This window comes from Schistocerca piceifrons, chromosome 5 (genome assembly GCF_021461385.2).
Source record: "Schistocerca piceifrons isolate TAMUIC-IGC-003096 chromosome 5, iqSchPice1.1, whole genome shotgun sequence".
In the NCBI taxonomy this organism is placed as follows: Eukaryota; Metazoa; Arthropoda; class Insecta; order Orthoptera; family Acrididae; genus Schistocerca; species Schistocerca piceifrons.
In genome coordinates, this window is record NC_060142.1 from 605,586,585 (window position 1) to 605,601,233 (window position 14,649).

Consider the following 14,649-nt stretch of genomic DNA (forward strand, 5'->3'; position numbering starts at 1 on the left):
ACAGGCAACAGAGCATGCACAATGTCGGCACTAGTACAGTGTATATCCACCTTTCGCAGCAATGCAGGCTGCTATTCTCCCATGGAGACGATCGTAGAGATGCTGGATGTAGTCCTGTGGAACGGCTTGCCATGCCATTTCCACCTGGCGCCTCAGTTGGACCAGCGTTCGTGCTGGACGTGCAGACCGCGTGAGACGACGCTTCATCCAGTCCCAAACATGCTCAATGGGGGACAGATCCGGAGATCTTGCTGGCCAGGATAGTTGACTTACGCCTTCTAGAGCACGTTGGGTGGCACGGGATACATGCGGACGTGCATTGTCCTGTTGGAACAGCAAGTTCCCTTGCCGGTCTAGGAATGGTAGAACGATGGGTTCGATAACGGTTTGGATGTACCGTGCACTATTCAGTGTCCCCTCGACGATCACCAGTGGTGTACGGCCAGTGTAGGAGATCGCTCCCCACACCATGATGCCGGGTGTTGGCCCTGTGTGCCTCGGTCGTATGCAGTCCTGATTGTGGCGCTCACCTGCACGGCGCCAAACACGCATACGACCATCATTGGCACCAAGGCAGAAGCGACTCTCATCGCTGAAGACGACACGTCTCCATTCGTCCCTCCATTCACGCCTGTCGCGACACCACTGGAGGCGGGCTGCACGATGTTGGGGCGTGAGCAGAAGACGGCCTAACGGTGTGCGGGACCGTAGCCCAGCTTCATGGAGACGGTTGCGAATGGTCCTCGCCGATACCCCAGGGGCAACAGTGTCCCTAATTTGCTGGGAAGTGGCGGTGCGGTCCCCTACGGCACTGCGTAGGATCCTACGGTCTTGGCGTGCATCTGTGCGTCGCTGCGGTCCGGTCCCAGGTCGACGGGCACGTGCACCTTCCGCCGACCACTGGCGACAACATCGATGTACTGTGGAGACCTCACGCCCCACGTGTTGAGCAATTCAGCGGTACGTCCACCCGGCCTCCCGCATGCCCACTATACGCCCTCGCTCAAAGTCCGTCAACTGCACATACGGTTCACGTCCACGCTGTCGCGGCATGCTACCAGTGTTAAAGACTACGATGGAGCTCCGTATGCCACGGCAAACTGGCTGACACTGACGGCGGCGGTGCACAAATGCTGCGCAGCTAGCGCCATTCGACGGCCAACACCGCGGTTCCTGGTGTGTCCGCTGTGCCGTGCGTGTGATCATTGCTTGTACAGCCCTCTTGCAGTGTCCGGAGCAAGTATGGTGGGTCTGACACACCGGTGTCAATGTGTTCTTTTTTCCATTTCCAGGAGTGTAGATCCAGGTATGTTATTCCAATATTCCTCAACTTAATAATAGAGTTTACAACTCTTAAATGGTGGTGAACGAGACTCTCGGTGATCCGGACCAGATGTTTCCAATGGTTGAGTGATGTAGACAACGTGCTGGCTGTGGTTATAGGCGAACACCAACTTTATTGATGTAGGTCAGGCCAGTAAAGCACTGTGTAGTTGACAGATAACATCACGGAGACCTCAGCTGTAGGGTATAGCCAACGACCTTAAATATCCTAACAGTCAGACCATCACATAAATGAAACAGAGGTCACCATGTAGTGTACCCAATGGCAACCCCCGTCATCAGTCCAGGTTCATTACCCGTAAGACGGCAGATGCAATGTGACAATGTCGTTGTCCTTGGAGACTCTGCATATGAGTATGTCCACCATGACGCCGCATGCAGTATCGGTTTGAAAATAACAGAGGCTCCATTCCTGCGTACACTGTTCCTTTACGGAGCACCACTGTGTGGACGTGAGTCTGTTCCCATTTCAAGGGAAGCCGCAGTAATGGTTGCAGGAGGTACACAATGTTCCAGAAGTCTTCACAATTTAAGTTGGATATCTGACTCCCTGTCAACAAGCTTTTTTCCTGACTCATGGTATTCGATCAGGTTTTCACGAACCCGCACGACCGAATGAACAAATGCCAATTCTCTGAGGTGCCAGTAATGTTGGAGGAGAAGGGGGCTTTGAGATCTTGAAGAAGTTGGGACACTGAAACCACGCTCTGTATTGACACGAGAGTCGGTAGGCTACAATGCTGTCTCTATTGCTGCTAGTGGTCATTTCGAATTCTTACATAAGAAACAATCCAATCTTCAGCCAGGCAACCCAATTGTAACTCATATATCTGAATGTGAGATATTCTACCTAGTATTTCCATTTATATGCAGCCGGCCGCTGTGGTCGAACTGTCCTAGGTGCTTCAGTCTGGAACGGCACTGCTGCTACGGTCTCAGGTTCGAATCCTGCCTTGGGCATGGATGTCTGTAATGTCCTTCGATTGGTTAGGTTTAAGTAGTTCTAAGTCTAGGGGGCTGATGACCTCAGATGTTAAATCCCATTTAAATTTATATACACACATCAAAAAAAGTTTTGCATCATCTCGGTTCCGAGAGTTCCGGAACCTGTATAGAAAATTGGACTAGAGATCAACATGATCGTCTTTCTCACCCTTACTATTGCTCATGAAAACCACACATTGCATTTAGTATCACCAAACCACGAAACCTTCAGAAGCGGTGGTCCAGATTGCTGTACACACCGGTACCTCTAACGCCCAGTAGCACGTCCTCTTGGATTGATGCTTCCTGTATTGGTCGTGGCATACTATCCACAACTTCATCAAGGTACTGTTGGTCTACATTGTCCAACTCCTCAACAGCGATTCGGCGTAGATCCCTCAGATTGGTTGGTACGTCACGCCCTCCACTAACAGCCCTTTTGAAACTACTCGAGGCACGTTCGACAGGGTTCATGTGTGGATAACATGCTGGCCACTTTAGTCGAGCGATGTCGTTATTCTGAAGGAAGACATTCACAAGATGTGCATGGTGGGGGCGCTAACTGTCGTCCATGAAGACAAATGCCTCGCCAGTATGCTGCCAACATGGTTACACTATTGTCCGAAGGCTGGCATTCACGTATCTTACAGCCGTTACGGCGCCTTCCATGACCACCAGTGGCGTACATAGAAACCACATATTGCCACCCCAAGACAGCAGGGAAGCACCATTATGCTGCACTCTCGGGACAGTGAGTCTAAGGCGTTCAGCCTGATCAGGTTGCCTCCAAACCCTCCAAACACAACGACTGTCTGGTTGAAGACATACTACTGACCATTAAAATTGCGGTTACCCTTGACGCTGCATCACAGACAGGAGCGCCTGCGAAGGTGTACTCAACTACGAACCTGGCTGCAGGAATGGCAAAACGTAATTTTGTCGGATGAATCCACATTCTGTTTACAGCATCATGATGGTCGCATCCGTGTTTGGCGGCATCGCGGTGAACGCACATTGGAAGCGTATATTCGTCATCGCCATACTGGCGTGTCACCCGGCGTGATGGCATGGGGTGCCATTGGTTACACGTCTCGGTCACCTCTTGTTCGCATTGACGGCACATTGAACAGTGGACGTTACATTTCAGATGTGGTACGACCCGTGCCTCTACCCTTAATTCGATCCCTGCGAAACCCTACATTTCAGCAGGATAATGCACGACCGCATGTTGCAGGTCGTGTACGGGCCTTTCTGGATGCAGAAATTGTTGGACTGCTGCCCTGGCCAGCACATTCTCCAGATCACTCACCAACTGGAAACGTCTGGTCAATGGTGGCCGAGCAAATGGCTCGTCATAATACGCCAGTCACTACCCTTGATGAACTGTGGTATCGTGCATGGGCAGCTGTACCTGTACACGCCATCCAAGCTCTGTTTGACTCAATGCCCAGGCGTATCAAGGCCATTATTACGGCCAGAGGTGGTTCTTTTGGGCACTGATTTCTCGGGATCTATGCACACACATTGCGTGAAAATGTAATCACATGTCAGTTCTAGTATAATATATTTGTCAAATGAATATCCGTTCATCATCTGCATTTCTTCTTGGTGTAGCAATTTTAATAGCCAATAGTGTATATGCGACCCACAGCGGTGAACAGAACGTGATGCCAGACCTGCGCGGTGCGTTCGGCATGTTCTTGGGCCCATCTGTACCGCAATGCATGGTGTCGTGGTTGCAAAGATGGGCCTCGCCATGGACGTCTGGAGTGAAGTTGTGCATAATGCAGGCTACTGCGCACTGTTCAAGTAGTAGCACGATGTCCTGTGGCTGCACGAAAAGCATTATTCAACGTTGTGGTGTGGCTGTCAGGGTTCCGCCGAGCCATAACCAGTAGGAAGCGGTAATTCTTTGCAGTAGTAGCACTTGGGCGGCCTGAGATAGGCATGTAATCGACAGTTCCTGTCTCTATGTATCTCCTTCATGTTTGAACATCATCTCTTTGGCTCTCTCCGATGCACCTGGACACTTCCCTTGATCTTCCAGGTACAAAGTAACAATGCGGACGCTATCGACCGCGGTATTGACCGTCTAAGCATGGTTGTACTACACACAACACGAGCCGTGAACCTCCTTCCTGGTGGAATGACAGGAACTGATCGGCTGTCGGACCGCGTCCGTCTAACAGGCGCTGCTCATGGATGGTTGTTTTACATGTCTGGGCAGGTTTAGCCACATCTCTGAACAGTCAAATGGACTGTGTCTGTGACACAATATCCACAGCATCAGGGTGATGCAAACCATTTTTTGGTGTGCGTAGAATGTAGATAGTGTAACTCGTATCTAGTTTTTTCGCACATCCATCTTATGATAGACCACTGAACGACTTCAATTACTATATCTTTAATAGTAGTTACGATAGCGAAATCAACTGCAAATGAAATACGAACTATAAATAGATCTGAATATATCAAGCCTATTACATAAATTACATGTCAAGAGTAATACTTCATTGCTCGTCTCAGAGGATCAGGAATGGTTAAACCAAAACCGGTTTGTAAGATTTTCCCAGAACCCCGACAAGGATGGCTTAACTGAAGTGTTTGCCTCGCTCAGGAACGTTGTCCCTTGTAAAGTTCGGACAGCAAGAGGGATTCACACAGGCCATAGGGACACTTGAGCGAAGCACAGGCATTCCTTTTTGAAATAAACAATTTGCTATTGGGTAGATGCTTTGATGAAGAAAGGAGACGGACACTTGAATCAATGCCTGGTGACGTTCGGGTTGCTGGGTTTTTGCAGCAAGCAGTTTTAGCAACCCTAACAAGGAACTGCAAGAGAACGAAGTGGGTCGTTCTCGTTTACACGCCTTCCGCCTCAAAATTTTATATTTTCACTCTGCATGAAGACTGGAAAGCTTTAGTACGCAGTGCCGATTATCAATAGGGATGTAATTGAACAGGGCCCCCCACCCTCTCCACCAGAAACAACGACGATACGACAAAACGTTCAGCGCTCTGGAGAAGAGTGTGAGAGAGGTGAGCGGCGAAACTGCAATGCAGCATCAGCCAAGTGAGCGATCATGTATTTGACACACAGTCAGTCTGAATCAGCCAGTCAACGAGTGATGTGAGGAGAATACAGCAGATAGGCAGCAGACAGTGGTGAGGAATCACAAGCTGATGAGGTTGTGTTCAGGAGACTTGGCACTCTATTTTCGAATCCGTCTCTAGACTAAGTAAAATCCCTGTATTCATTCCAATGGATATCATCTGCGTGCGATGTATTCATTTCGTGAAAGTACTTAACTCGCAGTTCTATTTACGAATCCTTAAACATCTGTCTGTAGTTCCTTGTCTGACGCCAGCGTCAAAAGGTTACACTTACGCCACTTCTCAAAGACGATCACGAAAGAGAATATTCGCCATGTTTCAAATACAGAAGCGCGAGATGAGTCGGTGAGCCAAGTGCTACCTGATGGATGAGGGTCAGTGGCGAGACAGAGTGGGAAAAGGAGTGAGTTGGGCTGCTCGCGGCGTCGTTGCGAGGCGCAGGCTGTGGAAAATGAAAGCTGCTGCCTGTCAACCAGCCACTATAAAAGCAACGCCTGGTGATTTACGCATTGTGCAGACCTCATCTGCCGCACATGTCCTGATGCAAACCTAGCTCCAACCTACCTTCCCAACCACTTTCTTGTCTATGGTCAGTCAAATCGGCCATGCGACATACGATTATACTGATTATATAATTCGAGCAGTAATAGGAAATGTTTTCATGACTTAATTAATTTTAGTACACTACACTGTGGGTTTGCACTGAAATACCGAACACTTTTGTGTCCATGTATGTAGTATACTTCATACAATTTTGGAAACTGTTGCAAGCTCCGTTCATGGTGTTGCAGTTTTCATGGCCACCAACGTATTAGAAATGTTCCCTGTATTCGTAGACCCTCCATTAAATAGGTAATTTCCTCAGGCTACGAAAATTTTTCATGATACAGGATAAAAATTCCTAATGTAGATAAGCATCTAAATTAGTACTTATACAAATGTTTAGTGTAGGACATGAATTTATTCAAGAATCTTATACAGTTCAACATGATACAGCTTTCATCATATTAGAATTGTGATGTGAACTCTAAATTATAAACGGCATGTACAGTACTCGAATTATTCGCCATTCAGTGAGGTACTATCCTTTGCGTGCATATGAGCCATGAACACAGAACTAGCCCCCAGCCTTCTCGCCCTATCTAGCCACAAGTAAGTACTAACTGTACAATGGAGGTTGTACAGTGGTTACCTGAAAGGGCAAAAATTGATAATTGCATCTGTAAATGTTTGTGTACAATAACTAAGGATTTCGAGGCTCACCTTTCAGATTTTTAATGGTTTTTTGTCGATTATTTTCTGGAGATGTTTCAGTACTGAACAGAGAGAAAAAATTTACAGCAGAGCTTCAAAATGGTAAACATGAGGCCGAGATTGATCACAGGTAAATTCTTAGCTATGTAAACGAAAGACTGCTGTCGTGACAGAAGATCAGGTATTAGAGGCACTACGGCTGATCTTTCTCTGGAAACCTCCAAAACCTCTATGATAGAGTGTAAATTTTGGATAAACAATGATACTTTCAGAATAGATGTGTACTGAAGGAGAGTGGAATATTACAGACCTCAGCACTGAAATAATTTTTACCCTAGTGATTGCCGCGAGATTTATTAGTGTCAAGTTCTAACGCATTTGTACAGAATATAGGTGGTACTTAAAAATGTAATCCGTTGTACTCGGGTACGCTGGTGCCGATAAATAAATCCTCGGTACTGAGTGACCTAAGCTAGCAGTTCAAACAATTACTAACTGCTGAAGAATTACGTACATAAAATAAACGGTACACAGTATGTCCCCTGAAGGTACATTATATATTATGTATTAGACAGCAAATCCAGCATAAAAGGTGATATGAAAAGACTGTAAGTACTGGCAGTCGTTGCTGCTCTGCACTGCACACAGCAGGACAGGAACAAATCTCCGTTGGCGCATTCCAAATAAGAAAGTAGGATCCAACGTCACTGGCAGTGATCGTAGTATTATAGAGTCCTACTTGAAATGGATATAATCAGAAGCAGCTCTAGCTGTAAGCTGCCTCCTCAGCGAATGCCGTCGCTCGCAAGACATCTTCCTGTCGGATATTGTCGACGACTGGTGCTCACTTCAGCCCCTTATCACCGATAGGTCCACGGTTTACTCCTCCTATCTCCCCACCGACAGTAACGAATGCAGAAGAGGCTATCTTGTCAAATAACGAAAATCTCATGTTCACCCTCTGTGCTGAGAAAGCAGTGGTGGTATGTTGAAAAACTGTCTCTAGAAAGAGGAAAAATAATGGCTGACTGGAAGCCCTCCAAAGATGGATATGCGCTCACTAATTCTGTCATTAAGACAAAATGTGTCACATTCAGGGCAGACTTTCCTACTGTCTTGATCATACTGATCCTGATCACTTTTAGCAAATGAAGAATTATGAGTATTTGAAAACTGTTTTGTAACAAGATCAATGTATCATGTTTATTTACTCATGCAGTAAATATAGGGTCTGATACGTTCGTAACGGTACGACCCCACCCATCATCGCTGGCGTGGCAGTTGCCCTTCCTGCCGTTGTAGTGAAAGGGCGCGCGCCACACCAACATACTGACTAGATTAAATTAATACTTCTTCCATAGATAACGAATACGACAGTTCGTAATGATGTGGAACGTGTCATATTAACAAATGGTTTATTTACACCTCTTAATTCTTTTTTCTCTTTTTAAGGTCGTAAAATTTCTAATTTATATTTGAAAATTCATCTACTGAGTAGAAGGAGCTGTCATTCAGAAATTCTTTCAATTTATTTTCAAATGTTGGTTGGTTATCTGTCAGACTTTTGATGCTATTTGGTAAGTGACCAAAGATCTCTGCGGCAGCGTAATTCACACCTTTCTGTGCCAAAGTTAAGTAGTGAAGATCAACTTTTCTGTTAGTGTTATAGGAATGCTCAATGCTATCGCTTCTGAATTCGGATAGGCTATTGATAGCAAAATTCGGAAGTTTATATATATATATCATCTGCTAAAAGAGCTACCTTCACATCTTCGTGAATACAGAGTGGCAAGTCATTAATACATATTAAGAACAATAAGGCACCGAAGGGTGAACCTTGTGCTACCCATTCTTGATACCGTATTAGTTTGAGGTATTTGCTGATTTTTGCTTATTATGTGAACTGTTTATTTCAAACTCCTGTACTCTTCCAGTTAACTAAGAAGTAAACCACTTGTGCATTGTCCACTCGTATCAGAATATTTATTTAGAAGAATTCCTTGATATGCTCAATGAAAAGCCTTTGAGAGATTACAGAAAATTCCAGATGGTGATGTTTGGTTACTCAGAGCATTTAATATTTGATCACTGAAAGCATACATAACATTTTCTTTTCGAAAGATTTCCTGGAAATCAAGTTAGTTGTTTGTTAGTGCTTAATTTTTGCAAATATGTGAAGGTACCCTTCAATAAATTTCTCTGCAACGGTGTAATAACAAGATATTTCAATCCATCAGAAAAAAATGCCCTATTCCAATGAGCTGTTATATATGTGACTGAGAATCCTACTTATCTGTTGAGAACAAGCTTTTAGTACGTTGTTGGAGATGCCATCAATTCCATGGGAGACTACTTGAAGGTGGTGCGCGAATGCAAAATGAGAGCGGCAGTTGGCTATTGGTGGATATCGAGTAAGGGAGTCAGAGCAGTCGTGACCACTTTGACGCTGCCACGCCCATGTTGACGTTGACGGATATGGGCAGAAGGCGAGGCTGAGTCTCGAACGGGCGAGAGTTTGGCACAAGCTACACGGGAGGAAGCGGCGTCTTGTTGCTGGCCTGGAAGGCCGTTGTGCGGGGGAGCAAATACCGCATCGTATGAGTGGTGAGTTCGCTTTCTAACTCTAAATGGAGCTATATGATCTGATTCCAAAGGGGACTCATCGGATATCTGTTTAATAAATACTGTTCGTGGAAGCATTTTCATTAATTGATACACTGAATATTTCTGCATGAGCTATGCATTGCATTCCACTGCGGGATTATCTGTCAATGTCTGCCCTGCTTGTGATTTCACACATATGGACTGTGACCTTTGATCTATACGCATGCGTCGTATCACGTCTAGGTCTTAGTGTGAAGAGGCAAAGTCGGCCGCGTTTTGTGTTATGAGGATATCACTCCGCAGCCAGTTCTGTAGATTTATTAAAGAGTCACTTTTTTGCAAGTTCATGTGCAGTAAATTCTCATAAGGATACACCGACTCATGCAAGCATGATTTCTTTTACATGCAATGAAATGTGTACTTATATTTGTTTCTTTTGTTTAAAGGTCTTAGCTGTTATTTGTGTTTACAAAGTTAAGACATTAAGGACCTGTGTGGATCGGTTACGTACCAGGTGCAGTTCCTGAATATTTTGTATCTTTGGTATTGTAGACAATTTACCGTTAAACATTTTGTATTTGCTAGCTGTTAAAAATTCGCTAGTGTAGTAAATGATTTTAGTTAAAGTCACTTTATGTTCATATGATGTTTTAATTGTAATGTTACCGTAACAGAGTGCTGTTAGCGATTTTTATTGCGTTGATTAGATTTAGATTGTCAAGTGTAGCACAGTTCAGTAATACCTGCCACGTTTAGTTAAATAACTTCGGTCATGACTGTGCTCTGTTGTTCTTGAATACTATGTAGGGATGCACACCAACCGTTGCTCAAGTAAATTCAATTAATTTAGTAATACGTGGTAATTTCTTTGTCGCTATAAATTTCATGACCCTTTTTGCCGTATTCAAATATATTAATTAAAGGGCTTAACCTTCCATTTAAATATTTGAGGCAGCCATACGTGTTTAATTTGCTTAAGTAACTCGTGTTTTATTCTTTCTTTGCTTTTGAGTAAATAAGATTTTAGAGCCCTCTGGCTGCTGTTCAAATGCATTGCTTTATAATTCAGTGAATGCATAAACCCTGTCAGTCAGTGTTTGAACTGTATTTTTAATGCTGAGTTTTCATTAGAGGTAAAATCTTAAAGGTCAGTGTCCCCTGTAGCCCTGAATACTTTAATCGTAAAATATCAGTTGATATCTTTTGGTTTTTTTACTCCAAGTACCAATTGTGTCGTATGTGGAAGTGATGGTAGAAAATGATATTGTTGAATGTCACTCGATGAGTCTGGCGCACTGGGTTTCCACATCAAGATCCTCCTATCCTACCTCTGTGTACCTGGGAGAAGATAAAAAGATCTCAGTATGTAACTTTTTGAACGACTGTGACAATGTGGTACTTTCAAGCTCTGTAGGAAGCAGTAACGTTTATTGAAAATCAGGCATTTTGAGGGTCGATTTACGAAACTAAATTAATTCATCACAGGTGTGAAAAACTGATTGTAACTAACAACAAAACCGAAGGAGGCAATGAGTTACAAATGAAAGGTTTCTACTCGTAATTTTTTTTATTGTTTCTATCACTCGATTCAAATCCTAATTGGAAAACAAATAGTGAATTAAGCGGCTGAAGAAAAATTTAACCGCCGTTGTGATACCCGCTTAGAAAACTGACATTTTGCAGCCAAATTTATACACTCTAGAGTATCCAAAGTTTGATTTTAAATTAATGTAGGTGATTCGTATGCAGATCACGAGTTTCGAGAAGGAACTAAATAGACTATTGCTTATAACAGAGATAAAGGAGAAACGGAATAAATTTGATACCTCCTAAAGCGTACAGGCGTCAGACATGAGCACTACTGCCGTCCCACACGATCAGGGAAACGGCCGTGACTTATTCGAAGGATAAATATCGTCTTTCCCTTGAAGTGAACAGTAAGAAGAAGCACGGATGACGTAAGTGTGAATGGTAGAACGGGTACACGACACTTCGCTTATCCCAAATACGATTGTATTTTCTTAATCGCCCAAGAAGGAAGAGACACATACATATCACCTCGTAGAACAATACTTACAATTTCTTTTAATTGTGCTGCGTTCATTACCACTTCACTATTTTTCTTATAAACGAAAACTAGTAAATTTTTATACCAATTGACCCAAAAATGGCTAGATCGTAACTTTGAATTACATTCGTAGAATGAAATGTTAACCAATGTCTTTAACTGCAATGTAAATACAAAATGTTTAGTTCGTGAAAACTAATACTTGTGAATGCAGTATCTAATTGTTGTTGGTAAATATTAATATTCTGCTGCTGGAAGGCTATTAAAATGTGACTTACTCCTTCCGCATTTCTAAGAGTCTCTGTTGACAACGGTTTCATTTGTTTTTATTACTGATCCAGAGTCTAACTACTTCCCAGCAAAGGTACTTTAGCTGAAAATAAATGCCGTAGCAGATGTTGGTGCTAGAATTTCAACTGCTAGGTAGTTACGTGTGGTCAATAGAATATAATACCCATGATATTATTATCCATATGCTCACATGTGGAGAACAGAACTATTTGGCACAAACGTGTGTGCAGTTAGTAACACACAAATTGTGACATAGTAATGCTTATATATCTTCCTCTGCAGAGAGAAATTGTACGGCTCCGGAGCGGTAGCAATATCTCAGCATTGCAGAGTCTGGCGAGTAGCTGGTGAATCTTTAATATTAGCGGATGCCGAGTTGCAACTGCTGACTCGACCAAAATTAAACTTGGCCTCTTGGGTCAGCCCTAAATTACGTTAATTACATTCCGCAGAACCAAAGAGGTATTTCGTTTGCCTCACAGCAAGCATAGTTACTGCTGGTTTCGTGCATGCCGTATGCGTTTACAGAGCACCACATATTTCTTGTGCTAGACTAATCCAATTTTCCTCACAATATGAACGTCTAAAATCATGAATACGGCAAATAATTCGAAAAAATTTGTACTCGTTTCCAGTTCTCCGAAAGCCCGGGATTTGTGTACGCATTAGTTTTTCTAATTAGTCGCCTGCCCGCATTATATATCAAAGAAAAAATTATTTACTGTAATTGCATACAGATAAAGGAAACTGCGCCCAGAAAATGCTAGATGGTGACATACTGTTCGCAAATTTATTTTACTTACTTCGATTTGTCGTATGGGAGTCGTGATGCGCATGGTGGCTGTACGAAGATTGTAAGAGCGTTCGTACAAATCCTTTCTTTACAACAACCTTAATATTTCTAAAATTAATAAAACTATCTGTGGGTAGCAACATTAACGCAGAAGATTTTGTGACTAGAGCGTAGTTTTCTTTGTACTTTAGAAGTACGTAAAGAGAAAACAGTAAAGGTTCGCCCTCAAAGGATTAATCTAAATCTCGTCTTTACTAGAAACATAACGTAATGAATTAGTGTACTGGATGAAGATGTGACACTTTTGAGAAAATAAAAAGTGCTGGAATTGATTCCCTTGTCAGAGTTTGTGATACAGCTTTAGTGTGAGTGAATTCATTTAAGAACTTATAAAGTCATAAGTACTTAGGTAAACCATTCCGTGTTCTTTTACGTGAAACTTCGGCGTACTCGATACTTCCTGAAAGCTTATAATAAGCGCCAAGAACATATTTCAGTTCTTCTGGTTTCAACAACATAATATTTTCAGCTTTTATTATTAACAGAAGACACTCTAACGAATAACAAACATCTACATGGATTTCATTATTCCTTTAGATATAGACATGTGCTACGTATTACCTTGATTGAGATAAAACTCTACGTAACATTTTCGAACTACGTTTGGTTACTCTGGTATCGCCTGTAGTAACTCTTCGATACATTTCGGTGAGATTAAGCAGGAGATGGTGGATGAAATGTAAGTTTGAAGTGGAGCTAGCTCCGCACTTAGTTAAATTAATTTAGATTGAACACAATTTTCAATGGACATTTTAAAGTAAACGCCATTAACAAAATGCCACCAGGGAATTAAACACTAAAAATACTAAATTTATAGCAATAGTATAAAACTGGTGAATATCGCACACTATTTAGAAAATACAAATTACCTCCACTGAAATGGAATGAGTACATTCATGGGGATGAAATACAAAAATTGGTTCAAATGGCTCTGAGCACCATGGGACTTAACATCTATGGTCATCAGTCCCCTAGAACTTAGAACTACTTAAACCGAACTAACCTAAGGACAGCACACAACACCCAGTTATCCCGAGGCAGAGAAAATCCCTGACCCCGCCGAGAATCGAACCCGGGAGGATGAAATACAGGAAGACGCAGTAATGTGAAGTGGTATCAGTGCAAACAATTCAGATACACTCAACTTGCAATGTAATTAATATATAATGACAATTCTCTTAATTTCAGTGAATTTAATTTATTTATTCCACAAGATGCTTAAGAAGGAATGGAAAATACTTTAGGATATGGTGGTATAGACTATTTCGAATAAAGCATTCCATATAATATGGGACCAGGTTTTATTGGATACAAACACAGAGATAGTTTTCAGATGTAAATTGTTATCGGACGTGTTGATAATCCACTTGCCGTTACTTTCGTCTTTGATATTAAAATTGTGAAATTGTACTTAACTTTACGTAACTGCATTTTTCAACTATGGTTGCGATTTGCTAGCCAGTTCTGTAGTTTCTTTAAGGATCCCACGCCCTTACAGTTGCTGAGTAAGTGGATATGTCTATATGGTATTTGTGTGCGTGTTCTGTAATGGAAATGTTGTTGCTGTTTTTAGAGCAAATAGTAGATGTTCGCTAACTGCAGAGTACCAGCTTAAAGACTGTTTACTCCTGTTTTTAGGAAACCGCGTGAGACGGGTGCAATGGCCACCAGTCGTACATCCTTTGAAATGCGAATGAATAGAGTTTCGGGAAAAAGTAGACCGTCATTTCCTAGATAGTAGTCATTTAACAAGTTCATGTGAATCGGTGCACGCATCAGTTTTCCGCATACAAGATTATCGCAGGAGTATGCACGATCTTGCCTCTTTATCATTATCAGCGGATTCAACACCGAGAAGGAGATGAAAGTAGGTGGGAATTTTGGCCTTGGCTAATTCCTATTCACCAGGTAGTCCCACCAATACTTTACTTACAAAAGCATTTTCATTCGTGGCGATATCATGGAGACTCGTAACTCACATCGTTGAGTCAACGTCACCGCACATGCCTTTGGAAATACACATTTCCAGGAACGGGTCTCTGTGAAATTGGGGTGTGGTTTGATAAATACTCAGTTGATTGGATCTGATGTGTTACTGCAAGGACCCGTTACACAGGGTGAACATTAATAAAACTAA

The 14,649-nt window shown here is 42.7% G+C and overlaps 1 long non-coding RNA gene across 1 annotated transcript in view; it reads right to left on the bottom strand.

The window, feature by feature from the left end:
• Nucleotides 1-14,649, bottom strand: part of LOC124798670 — a 296,490-nt gene that overhangs the window by 590 nt on the left and 281,251 nt on the right. The window lies entirely within an intron of this gene.